Below are 11,791 nucleotides of genomic sequence, written 5' to 3'. Positions count from 1 at the left end.
ACCTGTGCCAACCACTGCACCAAGCACGTGTTTAAACAAATATACCTTACTTCACTTTATAGTGAAAAGCAGGGTTTAGCTGATATTTTCACAAACTTGCAAGCTGGGGCCACCTACTGGATGGGCACTACTAATTACTGTAACGTTCCAAGCTTTGTTTTTTTTTCTAGTTTCAATTTATATATTTTAATGCCAAAAACTTTTGAATTCAAAATCCATTTGAATAAATTCTGGCGAAAAGAATCCGCTGATCCTCGAGTAGTTGTCGTTGCCAATACATAAAATTATATGTTTCTCCTTAGGCACATGAACTAGTACGAATTTCAAAATGGCAAAAATTTCGCTCATCCTCGATATGGCCACAAAATCTTTGAGACAAATCAACAATTTTTTTGTTTGCATTCAAATGATTTAAAATTAAAAAGCCTAGATAAAATAAAATATAACACATAATGAATATATCATTTTTATCCTGATGTTAGTCCATTAATTAGCTAGCAACTGGCCCAGATTTGAATCTTGTGTAGGTCATATTTTTGCCAAAAAAACATATTCGGTACAAAAATAATCAAAATGTTTGTGCCTCATGATTTGAATTCTAGACCTAGAGGTGTGAAGAAAACTAACCTGCCGCGGTACAAAACTGGAATTTTAATTTTAAGTGATCCAAGTCCATTTTGACATACGAGTTCAATTTAACCATAAAAATATTGAGGGGAATGAAAACAAAAATTGCGCACCCTCTAAATCCGTTTAGATAACTTGATATTAGAGCAAGCTTATTGCTAATATCATTTGTCTTTTTATATGCTTGAATATATGGTTGTCCCGGCCAAAAAAGAATTTATTTGTCGGGTTGAACAATATAACAGCATATGTACCATGGTACCAGACAGCAAAGCATGTCCAGTGTGCTAGTTAGCACGTGAGACTGGAGTGATGAGTTGCTGGTTCAAATCCACATGGCCTGATTAATTTTTAAATCTACAAATCTTTCTCACGTCCACTAGCAGGTGGGTCCCACATAAAGGTAGAAAGAGTAGGCTGACTGTCAAGTGAGACCTATGTGCGAATGAATTATACAGCCATAATTATTACGTGGGTATGAATTATACAACCGTATTATAAAAAAGCTGGGGTTGTTTCTGCAAAAAGGACATCACACATGTCACACCTAATGGCTCCGCCACCAACGGTCATTGACAGTGGAGCCATGCATGTGTGGCACGCCACGCAAGCGGCGAAAACGCCCGCGTACACGCTTTGTGACCGTATTTGCACCAGAACGCAAGTTGGATGACCACAAATCCGTATTTTTGAAGTTTTAGCACCAAACTGAACATACAGAGCAAGTTATATGACTCCCGGTGATATTACCTCTAGTAATAACTGGTTGTAGAACAACAGGAAAATACACAATTAATTGTCAGTTAAGGCGTGATACCCCGGTATCTCTTGTTAAATGGGTTCCGCCGCCGGCAGATGTAGTGGCCGTTAATATGGATGTTGCACTCTTTAAGAAGTCTAGACGGATGGGAATTGGCGTGGTAATCAGGAACCACATTGAAGATTGCTTGTTGGCTTACCGCGAGCATGTTGACGAGGTTACCGCCCTAGAATTAGCTGAAGCACTAGCGCCAGTGGCGGAGCCAGCGCCCGGTGACCCTGGTCACTTGGCCGGGCTCGCTAGGTACGCGCTAGTTACAATGGCCTCGTTACGCGAGGAAAAATGGTCAACGCATCGTACCTTACCTGGGCAGATGGGCTGATTGTGGTTGGCTAATGGCTAATGGGCTTCTTTCTTTCTTTAATAATGGTTAGGTGAGACATGCCTCATGAGCCCTACGTACTCATATGGAACAAGGCCTGCTGGCCTAGAAGCAGACCAGAAGGAACACGATCTTTTATACTCCCTCCTTCCATTTATATAAAGCCTAATGCGTCTTTTGAGGCTAACTTTGATCAAATGTTAGAGCAATAATATATGACATGCAACTTACACAAAGCACATCATCAAATTCGTATGTGAAAGGAGCTTTCAATGATATAATTTTCACATTATGCATGTCATGTAGTATTAATTTTATCAATAGTCAAAGGTGGTCTTGAAAAACGCATTAGGCCCTATATAGATGGAAGGAGAGAGTATAAAAAAATCTATGCTATTCATGCGTTAATTTTTTTTCGGAAAAACTTTTAATCTATTCATGTTGAATCATGGCAGTACAACGAACACCAGAAATAAAAATTACATCAAGATCCATAGACCACCTAGCAACGACTACAAACACTGAAGCGAGCCGAAGGCGCGCCGCCGTCATCACCCCTCCATCGCCGGAGACGGGCACAACTTGTTGTGGTAGACAGTCGAGAAGTCGTCGTGCTAAGGCCCCATAGGACCAGCGCATCAGAACAGCAACCGCCGCCGATGAAGAATAACGTAGGTTGGAAGGATTCAACCCGAAGACACATGAACGTAGACGAACAACGACGAGATCCGAGCAAACCCACCAAAGATAGATTCGCCGGAGACACATCTCCACACGCCCACCAACGATGCTAGATGCACCGCCGGAACAGGGGCTAGGCGGTGAGACCTTTATTCCATCTTCAGGGAGCCTGTTGGGGAACGTAGTAATTTCAAAAAATTTCCTACGCACACGCAAGATCATGGTGATGCATAGCAACGAGAGGGGAGAGTGTGATCTACGTACCCTTGTAGATCGACAACGGAAGCGTTTGCTTGATGTAGTCGTACGTCTCCACGACCCGACCGATCAAGCACCGAAACTACGGCACCTCCGAGTTCTAGCACACGTTCAGCTCGATGATGATCCCCGGACTCCGAACCAGCAAAGTATCGGGGAAGAGTTCTGTCAGCACGATGGCGTGGTGACGATCTTGATGAACTACCATCGCAGGGCTTCACCTAAGCACCGCTACAATATTATCGAGGACTATGGTGGAAGGGGCACCACACATGGCTAAGAATATGATCACGTGGATCAACTTGTGTGTCAAGGGGTGTCCCCTGCCCCCGTATATAAAGGATCAAGGGGAGGAGGTCGGCCGGCCCTCTATGGCGCGCCAAGGAGGAGTGGGAGGGAGAGGGAAAGGGGGGGCGCCGCCCCCCTCTCCTAGTCCAATTCGGACCAGGGGGAGGAGGCGCGCGGCCCACCTTTGGCTGCCCCTCTCTCTCTCCACTAAGGCCCATATGGCCCATTACTTCTCCCGGGGGGGTTCCGGTAACCCTCCAGCTCTTCGGTTTTCTCCGAAATCACCCGGAACACTTCCGGTGTCCGAATAAAGCCGTCCAATATATCAATCTTTATGTCTCGACCAATTAGAGACTCCTCGTCATGTCCGTGATCACATCCGGGACTCCGAACTAACTTCGGTACATCAAAACTCATAAACTCATAATATAACTGTCATCGAAACCTTAAGCGTGTGGACCCTACGGGTTCGAGAACAATGTAGACATGACCGAGACACGTCTCCGGTCAATAACCAATAGCGGAACCTGGATGCTCATATTGGCTCCTACATATTCTACGAAGATCTTTATCGGTCAGACCGCATAACAACATACGTTGTTCCCTTTCTCATCGGTATGTTACTTGCCCGAGATTCGATCGTCGGTATCTCAATACCTAGTTCAATCTCGTTACCGGCAAGTCTCTTTACTCGTTCCGTAATACATCATCTCGCAACTAACTCATTAGTTGCAATGCTTGCAAGGCTTATGTGATGTGCATTACCGAGAGGGCCCAGAGATACCTCTCCGACAATCGGAGTGACAAATCCTAATCTCGAAATACGCCAACCCAACATGTACCTTTGGAGGCACCTGTAGAGCACCTTTATAATCACCCATTTACGTTGTGACGTTTGGTAGCACACAAAGTGTTCCTCCGGCAAACGGGAGTTGCATAATCTCATAGTCATAGGAACATGTATAAGTCACGAACAAAGCAATAGCAACATACTAAACGATCGGGTGCTAAGCTAATGGAATGGGTCATGTCAATCAGATCATTCACCTAATGATGTGATCCCGTTAATCAAATAACAACTCCTTGTTCATGGTTAGGAAACATAACCATCTTTGATTAACGAGCTAGTCAAGTAGAGGCATACTAGTGACACTCTGTTTGTCTATGTATTCACACATGTATTATGTTTCCAGTTAATACAATTCTAGCATGGATAATAAACATTTATCATGATATAAGGAAATAAATAATAACTTTATTATTGCCTCTAGGGCATATTTCCTTCAGTCTCCCACTTGCACTAGAGTCAATAATCTAGATTACACAGTAATGATTCTAACACCCATGGAGCCTTGGTGCCGATCATGTTTTGCTCGTGAAAGAGGCTTAGTCAACGGGTCTGCAACATTCAGATCCGTATATATCTTGCAAATCTCTATGTCTTCCACCTGGACTAGATGCCGGATGGAATTGAAGCATCTCTTGATGTGCTTGGTTCTCTTGTGAAATCTGGATTCCTTTGCCAAGGCAATTGCACCAGTATTGTCACAAAAGATTTTCATTGGACCCGATGCACTAGGTATGACACCTAGATCGGATATGAACTCCTTCATCCAGACTCCTTCATTTCCTGCTTCCGAAGCAGCTATGTACTCCGCTTCACATGTAGATCCCGCTACAACGGTTTGTTTAGAACTGCACCAACTGACAGCTCCACCGTTTAATGTAAACACGTATCCGGTTTGCGATTTAGAATTGTCCAGATCAGTGTCAAAGCTTGCATCAACGTAACATTTTACGATGAGCTCTTTGTCACCTCCATATATGAGAAACATATCCTTAGTCCTTTTCAGGTATTTCAGGATGTTCTTGACCGCTGTCCAGTGATCCACACCTGGATCACTTTGGTACCTCCCTGCTAGACTTATAGCAAGGCACACATCAGGTCTGGTACACAGCATTGCACACATGATAGAGCCTATGGCTGAAGCATAGGGAACATCTTTCATTTTCTCTCTATCTTCTGCAGTGGTCGGGCATTGAGTCTTGCTCAACTTCACACCTTGTAACACAGGCAAGAACCCTTTCTTTGCTTGATCCATTTTGAACTTCTTCAAAAATTTGTCAAGGTATGTGCTTTGTGAAAGTCCAATTAAGCGTCTTGATCTATCTCTATAGATCTTAATGCCTAATATGTAAGCAGCTTCACCGAGGTCTTTCATTGAAAAACTCTTATTCAAGTATTCCTTTATGCTATCCAGAAATTCTATATCATTTCCAGTTAGTAATATGTCATCCACATATAATATCAGAAATGCTACAGAGTTCCCACTCACTTTCTTGTAAATACAGGCCTCTCCAAAAGTCTGTATAAAACAAATGCTTTGATCACACTATCAAAGCGTTTATTCCAACTCCGAGAGGCTTGCACCAGTCCATAAATGGATCGCTGGAGCTTGCACACTTTGTTAGCTTCCTTTGGATCGACAAAACCTTCCGGTTGCATCATATACAACTCTTCTTCCAGAAATCCATTCAGGAATGCAGTTTTGACATCCATCTGCCAAATTTCATAATCATAAAATGCGGCAATTGCTAACATGATTCGGACAGACTTAAGCATCGCTACGGGTGAGAAGGTCTCATCGTAGTCAATTCCTTAAACTTTCCAAAAACCTTTTGCGACAAGTCGAGCTTTGTAGACAGTAATATTACCGTCAGCGTCAGTCTTCTTCTTGAAGATCCATTTATTCTCAATTGCTTGTCGATCATCGGGCAAGTCAACCAAAGTCCATACTTTGTTCTCATACATGGATCCCATCTCAGATTTCATGGCTTCAAGCCATTTTGCGGAATCTGGGCTCACCATCGCTTCTTCATAGTTCGTAGGTTCATCATGATCTAGTAGCATGACTTCCAGAATAGGATTACCGTACCACTCTGGCGCGGATCTCACTCTGGTTGATCTACGAGGTTCGGTAGTATCTTGTTTTGAAGTTTCATGATCATCATCATTAGCTTCCTCACTGACTGGTGTAGGTGTCACTGAAACAGTTTTCTGTGATGCACTACTTTCCAATAAGGGAGCAGGTACAGTTACCTCGTCAAGTTCTACTTTCCTCCCACTCACTTCTTTCGAGAGAAACTCCTTCTCCAGAAAGTTTCCGAACTTAGCAACAAAAGTCTTGCCTTCGTATCTGTGATAGAAGGTGTATCCAATAGTCTCCTTTGGATATCCTATGAAGACACACTTCTCCGATTTGGGTTCGAGCTTATCAGGTTGAAGCTTTTTCACATAAGCATCGCAGCCCCAAACTTTCAGAAACGACAACTTTGGTTTCTTGCCAAACCATAGTTCATAAGGCGTCGTCTCAACGGATTTTGATGGTGCCCTATTTAACGTGAATGCGGCCGTCTCCAAAGCATAACCCCAAAACGATAGCGGTAAATCAGTAAGAGACATCATAGATCACACCATATCTAGTAAAGTACGATTACGACGTTCGGACACACCATTGCGCTGTGGTGTTCCGGGTGGCATGAGTTGGGAAACTATTCCGCATTGTTTCAAATGTACACCAAACTCGTAACTCAAATATTCTCCTCCACGATCAGATCGCAGAAACTTTATTTTTTTGTTATGATGATTTTCAACTTCACTCTGAAATTCTTTGAACTTTTCAAATGTTTCAGACTTATGTTTCATTAAGTAGATATACCCATATCTGCTTAAGTCATCTGTGAAGGTGAGAAAATAACGATATCCGCCACGAGCCTCAATATTCATCGGACCACATACATCTGTATGTATAATTTCCAACAAATCTGTTGCTCTCTCCATAGTACCGGAGAATGGTGTTTTAGTCATCTTGCCCATGAGGCACGGTTCGCAAGTACCAAGTGATTCATAATCAAGTGGTTCCAAAAGTCCATCAGTATGGAGTTTCTTCATGCGCTTTACACCGATATGACCTAAACGGCAGTGCCACAAATAAGTTGCACTATCATTATCAACTCTGCATCTTTTGGCTTCAACACTATGAATATGTGTGTCACTACTATCGATATTCAACAAAAATAGACCACTCTTTAAGGGTGCATGACCATAAAAGATATTACTCATATAAATAGAACAACCATTATTCTCAGATTTAAATGAATAACCGTCTCGCATCAAATAAGATCCAGATATAATGTTCATGCTTAACGCTGGCACCAAATAACAATTATTTAGGTCTAATATTAATCCCGAAGGTAGATGTAGAGGTAGCGTGCCGACTGCAATCAGATCGACTTTGGAACCGTTTCCCACGCGCATCGTCACCTCGTCCTTAGCCAATCTTCGCTTAATCCGTAGTCCCTGTTTCGAGTTGCAAATATTAGCAACAGAACCAGTATCAAATACCCAGGTGCTACTGCGAGCATTAGTAAGGTACACATCAATAACATGTATATCACATATACCTTTGTTCACATTACCATCCTTCTTATCCGCCAAATACTTGGGGCAGTTCCGCTTCCAGTGACCAGTCTGCTTGTAATAGAAGCACTCAGTTTCAGGCTTAGGTCCAGGTTTGGGTTTCTTCTCTTGAGAGCAACTTGCTTGCCGTTCTTTTTGAAGTTCCCCTTCTTCTTCCCTTTGCCCTTTTTCTTGAAACTAGTGATCTTGTTGACCATCAACACTTGATGCTCCTTCTTAATTTCTACCTCCGCAGCTTTCAGCATTGCGAAGAGCTCGGTAATAGTCTTATTCATCCCTTGCATATTATAGTTCATCACGAAGCTCTTGTAGCTTGGTGGCAGTGATTGGAGAATTATGTCAATGATGCAATCATCTGGAAGATTAACTCCCAATTGAATCAAGTGATTATTATACCCAGACATTTTGAGTATATGCTCACTGACATAACTGTTCACCTCCATCTTGCAGCTATAGAACTTATTGGAGACTTCATATCTCTCAATCCGGGCATTTGCTTGAAATATTAACTTCAACTCCTGAAACATCTCATATGCTCCATGACGTTCAAAACGTTGTTGAAGTCCCGATTCTAAGCCGTAAAGCATGGCATACTGAACTATCGAATAGTCATCAGCTTTGCTCTGCCAGACGTTCATAACATCTGGTGTTGCTCCAGTAGCAGGCCTGGCACCCAGCGGTGCTTTCAGGACATAATTCTTCTGTGCAGCAATGAGGATAATCCTCAAGTTACGGACCCAGTCCGTGTAATTGCTACCATCATCTTTCAACTTTGCTTTCTCAAGGAACGCATTAAAATTCAAGGAAACAACAACACGAGCCATCTATCTACAATCAAGCATAAACAAGCGAGATACTATCAGGTACTAAGTTTCATGATAAATTTAGGTTCAATTAATTTACTTAAAGAACTCCCACTTAGATAGACATCCCTCTAATCCTCTAAGTGATTACGTGATGCAAATCAACTAAACCATGTCCGATCATCACGTGAGATGGAGTCGTTTCATTGGTGAACATCACTATGTTGATCATATCTACTATATGATTCACGCTCGACCTTTCGGTCTCCGTGTTCCGAGGCCATATCTGTATATGCTTGGCTCGTCAAGTATAACCTGAGTATTCCGCGTGTGCAACTGTTTTGCTCCCGTTGTATTTGAACGTAGAGCCTATCACACCCGATCATCACGTGGTGTCTCAGCACGAAGAACTTTCGCAACGGTGCATACTCAGGGAGAACACTTCTTGATAATTAGTGAGAGATCATCTTATAATGCTACCGTCAATCAAAGCAAGATAAGATGCATAAAAGATAAACATCACATGCAATCAATATAAGTGATATGATATGGCCATCATCATCTTGTGCTTGTGATCTCCATCTTCGAAGCACCATCGTGATCACCATCGTCACCGGCGCGACACCTTGATCTCCATCGTAGCATCGTTGTCGTCTCGCCAATCTTATGCTTCCACGACTATCGCTACCGCTTAGTGATAAAGTAAAGCATTACAGCGCGATTGCATTGCATACAATAAAGCGACAACCATATGGCTCCTGCCAGTTGCCGATAACTCGGTTACAAAACATGATCATCTCATACAATAAAATTTAGCATCATGTCTTGACCATATCACATCACAACATGCCCTGCAAAAACAAGTTAGACGTCCTCTACTTTGTTGTTGCAAGTTTTACGTGGCTGCTACGGGCTTAAGCAAGAACCAATCTTACCTACGCATCAAAACCACAACGATAGTTTGTCAAGTTGGTGATGTTTTAACCTTCGCAAGGACCGGGCATAGCCATACTCGGTTCAACTAAAGTTGGAGAAATTGTCACCCGCAAGCCACCTATGTGCAAAGCACGTCGGGAGAACCGGTCTCGCGTAAGCGTACGCGTAATGTCGGTCTGGGCCACTTCGTCCAACAATACCGCCGAACCAAAGTATGACATGCTGGTAAGCAGTATGACTTATATCGCCCACAACTCACTTGTGTTCTACTCGTGCATATAACATCAACATATAAAACCTAGGCTCGGATGCCACTGTTGGGGAACGTAGTAATTTCAAAAAAATTCCTACACACACGCAAGATCATGGTGATGCATAGCAACGGGAGGGGAGAGTGTGATCTACGTACCCTTGTAGATCGACAATGGAAGTGTTTGGTTGATGTAGTCGTACGTCCCCATGGTCCGACCGATCAAGCACCGAAACTACAGCACCTCCGAGTTCTAGCACATGTTCAGCTCGATGACGATCCCCGAACTCCGAACCAGCAAAGTATCAGGGAAGAGTTCCGTCAGCACGATGGCGTGGTGACGATCTTGATGCACTACCGTCGCAGGGCTTCGCCTAAGCACCGCTACAATATTATCGAGGACTGTGGTGGAAGGGGGCACCGCACATAGCTAAGAATATGATCATGTGGATCAACTTATGTGTCAAGGGGTGTCCCCTGCCCCCGTATATAAAGGATCAAGGGGAGGAGGCCGGCCGGCCCTCTATGGCGCGCCAAGGAGGAGTCCTCCTCCTAGTAGGAGTAGGACTCCTGCTAGGAGGGGGAAAGAAGTGGGGAGGGAAAGGGAAAGGGGGGGCGCCGCCCCCCTCTCCTAGTCCAATTCGGACCAGGGGGGAGGAGGCGCGCGGCTCACCTTTGGCTGCCCCTCTCTCTCTCCACTAAGGCCCATATGGCCCATTACTTCTCCCCGGGGGTTCCGGTAACCCTCCGGCTCTCTGGTTTTCTCCGAAATCACCCGGAACACTTCCGGTGTCCGAATAAAGTCGTCCAATATATCAATATTTATGTCTCGACCATTTCGAGACTCCTCGTCATGTCCGTGATCACATCCGGGACTCCGAACTAACTTCGGTACATCAAAACTCATAAACTCATAATATAACTGTCATCGAAACCTTATGCGTGCGGACCCTACGGGTTCGAGAACAATGTAGACATGACCGAGACACGTCTCCGGTCAATAACCAATAACGGAACCTGGATGCTCATATTGGCTCCTACATATTCTACGAAGATCTTTATCGGTCAGACCGCATAACAACATACGTTGTTCCCTTTGTCATCGGTATGTTACTTGCCCGAGATTTGATCGTAGGGTATCTCAATACCTAGTTCAATCTCGTTACCGGCAAGTCTCTTTACTCGTTCCGTAATACATCATCTCGCAACTAACTCATTAGTTGCAATGCTTGCAAGGCTTATGTGATGTGCATTACCGAGAGGGCCCAGAGATACCTCTCCGACAATCGGAGTGACAAATCCTAATCTCGAAATACGCCAACCCAACATGTACCTTTGGAGACATCTGTAGAGCACCTTTATAATCACCCATTTACGTTGTGACGTTTGGTAGCACACAAAGTGTTCCTCCGGCAAACGGGAGTTGCATAATCTCATAGTCATAGGAACATGTATAAGTCATGAAGAAAGCAATAGCAACATACTAAACGATCGGGTGCTAAGCTAATGGAATGGGTCATGTCAATCAGATCATTCACCTAATGATGTGATCCCGTTAATCAAATATCAACTCCTTGTTCATGGTTAGGAAACATAACCATCTTTGATTAACGAGCTAGTCAAGTAGAGGTATACTAGTGACACTCTGTTTGTCTATGTATTCACACATGTATTATGTTTCCGGTTAATACAATTCTAGCATGAATAATAAACATTTATCATGATATAAGGAAATAAATAATATCTTTATTATTGCCTCTAGGGCATATTTCCTTCAGAGCCACCGTCGTCTCGCCTTCCTGAGCAGGACACAAACCCTAGCAAGACAGGAAAAAACAACTAAAAATGGAGCCCTCCCGCCGGCCCTTGGCAGGATCCACCGCGCCCCCATGGCCCTAGGGCCACCAGAGACGAGGCGGACCTGCGGCGGCGCCGGCCATAGCCTTCTTTCTTGGAGGAGGAGGAGCGAAGTTGTGGGTTATTCATACGTTACTAGGTATGCACTGGTTCAATTAGCTGTCAGTTATTCCCTCCCTTTCCCCTGGACGGTTATTGTTTTATCTCAAAGTATATAGTTTTTTTGTAAAAAATTGAGGTTTTAATTTTTGAGGTTTGAGAGTGGGCTCTTGGTCATTGAGGTTATATATTACTTCACGTTAAAATTAAATATCTATTTACAATGTTTATAGTTTCACTTCATTAATGCAAATTTGTGTTTCAGGATTATGATGCTATTTATATGTTGTGTATCTGAATCATGGTTGTTCTCACTGGTCGAAATTTTTACAAAACCTACCTGTTGCCTGCAATTTTCTCAGCCCCCCCC

The 11,791-nt window shown here is 43.5% G+C and overlaps 1 pseudogene; it reads right to left on the bottom strand.

Moving 5' to 3' along the window:
- LOC119345005 overlaps positions 1 to 11,791 on the bottom strand; it is a 16,819-nt pseudogene that overhangs the window by 4,436 nt on the left and 592 nt on the right.

This window comes from Triticum dicoccoides, unplaced genomic scaffold (genome assembly GCF_002162155.2).
Source record: "Triticum dicoccoides isolate Atlit2015 ecotype Zavitan unplaced genomic scaffold, WEW_v2.0 scaffold19820, whole genome shotgun sequence".
In the NCBI taxonomy this organism is placed as follows: Eukaryota; Viridiplantae; Streptophyta; class Magnoliopsida; order Poales; family Poaceae; genus Triticum; species Triticum dicoccoides.
This window is presented reverse-complemented; position numbering and strand designations above follow the sequence as displayed.